The 3,190-nt window shown below is 36.6% G+C and overlaps 1 non-coding gene across 1 annotated transcript; it reads left to right on the forward strand.

Moving 5' to 3' along the window:
- The first annotated feature begins 392 nt into the window (after positions 1 to 392).
- On the forward strand, positions 393 to 499 carry LOC136204439 (small nucleolar RNA R71). Its single transcript, XR_010675280.1, has one exon. It is a non-coding gene; the product is annotated as a small nucleolar RNA R71 (small nucleolar RNA).
- The last annotated feature ends 2,691 nt before the right edge of the window (positions 500 to 3,190 follow it).

The raw sequence follows: 3,190 nt of genomic DNA on the forward strand, positions 1-3,190 counted from the left end.
GATTAGATTGCTTAAAATTTCCCACAAAGTTTGCACTAGCGGTATCCCCAAGAAATGGGTTTGCCGCTTGACAATCCTCACTCTTATGTCCACTTAAACCACATAAATCACACAAATTATTTTGGTTCAAATTAGCCATTAATAGATCCAATTTTTTATTTAACTCATCAATGCCGGATCTTGATGACGAATCAACCAAATATGTTCCCGCTCTTGTTTCTAGGTTTTTCTCCGCTTGCCAATGAGAGCACCTTTCCGCCAATTCTTGGATTAAATCATAAGCCTCCGTTTGGGTCTTCTTAAGGATGTTTCCACCTGCGGCGGAATCAATTGTGGCACAGTTAGCGGAAGATAAACCATTATAGAAAATACTAACCTGTTGCCACTTCTCAAATCCATGATGTGGGCATTTCTTCAATAGTCGACGGAATCGCTCCCACGCATCATATAATGTCTCTCTCTCGGTTTGGCGAAAAGAACTTATCTCGTTTTTGTACATTGCCGTTTTAGATGGAGGGAAGTACTTAGCTAAGAATTTCTTAACTAACTCATCCCATGTCCCAATGGATCCGGCCTCGAGAGAATCCAACCAGTCAGCTGCATCATCCCTTAAAGAAAAAGAAAACAATTTTAGTTTAATAGCTTCTGGTGGTACCCCATATTGCTTAAGCATAGAACAATGTTTAACAAATTTATTTAAATGGGAGTTTGGATCTTCTCTCGGATCTCCGCCAAATTGACCGGAGTTTTGTATAAGTTGGATCATTGCCGGCTTGATCTCGAAGTTGTTTGCTCCAATGGTAGGTTCCACGATACTTGAATTCATGTCCAAACGGTTTGGAGTGAGTAGATCCATGATGGAATGTTCCTCTTGTGCCATGTTTGCTCTTCGATTAGCCAAGTTCCTGTGGAAAGTATGCTCAATTTCAGGATCGGGCAATAATAAAGGCCAACTTAAACTTCTTGTGTTCATAAAACAAAACAAAATAAAATGAAATAAAATAAAACGTCTAAATTAATAGAAGTTTGACTAGATTAATATTATAATTCTACTATCCCCGGCAACGGCGCCAAAAACTTGATGCGCGTTTTACGTATACGTGCATGTGAAGGCAAGTGTACCTTAGTCGTGTATCAAGTAATAAAGTGTAAGTAGAGTATCGTTCCCACGAGGATGGTGATTATAAGTATTAATCTTTTTGCTCCCTATCTATTATTTAAACAACCGAAATGTAGAGTTTGTTGGACAACCAAGCTAAGACTTTAAGCAAGAAATGAAATGAAAATTACACAAATTACGTGAGAGATTACTTATAATAAAAGAAACTAAGGCTTTTAGCTTCACTTAACCTCTTTGCTTGGTAATAACACTTAACCCCTTTTAAGTTGTTTTATCCTTCTTAAGATGGCGATTTTTCTTATTAACTATTAGTTCTCGAGATTGGTTCTAAACTCTTGACTAATTACTTTCCCTTGGTCCGGCTCAAGTAATTAATCAAGAGAAGCATTAAGTCTTCTTAGTTCCAAACCTTCGATTTATTACTTTCCCTTGGTCCGGCTCAAGTAATAAATCTAAGATTTGTAATAAGATTTAATCTAAACCTTTTTAACCTACTTTACCTTGGTCCGGCTAAAGTGATTACTTAAGATTCAAGAAAAACCGCTCAAGTAATTAGTTCTAAACTTTCGATTAATTACTTTCCCTTGGTCCGGCTCAAGTAATTAATCCAAAGAAGCATTAAGTTTTCTTATTTCCAAACCTTCGATTTATTACTTTCCCTTGGTCCGGCTCAAGTAATAAATTAAAGATTTGTAATAAGATTCATGAAAAACCTTGGAAAACCAATAAGCCACACTAAATGGTCATTAGGTCCAACTTATGAATTTCGATTAATCAATTTAATCACGGTCAATATAAACGATTAATTATATCCAAGTAGAGAGTTGGCCCATCTCCTACAAGCATTAAGAATCATAAGTTAGTTCTCAAAAAAGGATAAAGATAACTTAAATAGGTTAAACGTAATTACCACATAATTAAGGTTAAGATCCACTTTTAGCCTTAGTTAAGAGGGGTTTAGCCCATCATTAGATTAAAACACACTTTAGAAAGATAGATAATAGAGTTCATATTAATAAAAGAGATTAAAGTTTAGAAGAAACCGTAATGACGATTACCGAACGAACTTCTTCGGTAACTTGAAACTTACTTTTATTAGATGAACTTTTGCACAAACAACACTCTAACAACAATAACAACAACACAAATAACTGATTCTTAAGGAGAAGAATCAACAAAATAACATTATAGAGGGAGGAATTAAGCATAAGCTTGGTGTGTCTTCAAATGGCACCCAAGGCCTCCTTTTATAGTAAAATGGCACACATAATTCCAAAGACTAAGTCATCCTTATGGCCTCCCACTCCTTATCATCTGAATTTAGCATTTAAGAGGGCATGGGGGAAGATTTTAATAATTTAGGAGTTGAGATGTGAAAGGAATCTTAGGCTTCAACATATTCATCAACTTTGGATAATTTTCTGGGCCTGATGCACTTCGAATTTGGAGATGATTATTGTTAGACATTTGTTCATCTTTCTCTTAGCTTTCCAACGCATTTTGAATCGCCTCAATTCGAGTCCGTATGAGGGAGATAAGTTGAAAATACGAAAATGTGTCAAATCTGTCCTAGTGTGAACAATTGGACTTTATTTTACAGCACCTATCCGCGACGAAGTGCACGCTGGGTGTCACTAAAACTCCTTTTTTCTGGTCCCTTTTACTCCCGAGTTGCCACCTTAAGCCTCGACTTGGTTATTTGTGCCGAAAACCTTGCGAAAGTGCCTAAAAAACATACAAATTGGCTTAGATACATAAAATAAAGAAAATATACAAAAACCATTATTAAAATTTATTAAAATGGTACAAAATAACTAGTAATTAAATACTAAAAATGCTATAAATTACGACGATAACAATACGCACGGCGTACCCTAGGGTACTCCCCGCGTGTCCTCTACGTGGCATCTATTAAAAAGAGCTTGTTTTAGGGAAAGCGTACGCGGGGCGCAAATTTAGGTACGCCGCGCGTAGTGTGTCCTTTAGTAAGTAAAAAGGGGCAGACACACAACTACGCGGGGCGCAATGGGTTGTACGCCCCGCGTATTTTAAGAGTTTTGGATTAATGTG

This window comes from Euphorbia lathyris, chromosome 8 (assembly GCF_963576675.1).
Source record: "Euphorbia lathyris chromosome 8, ddEupLath1.1, whole genome shotgun sequence".
In the NCBI taxonomy this organism is placed as follows: Eukaryota; Viridiplantae; Streptophyta; class Magnoliopsida; order Malpighiales; family Euphorbiaceae; genus Euphorbia; species Euphorbia lathyris.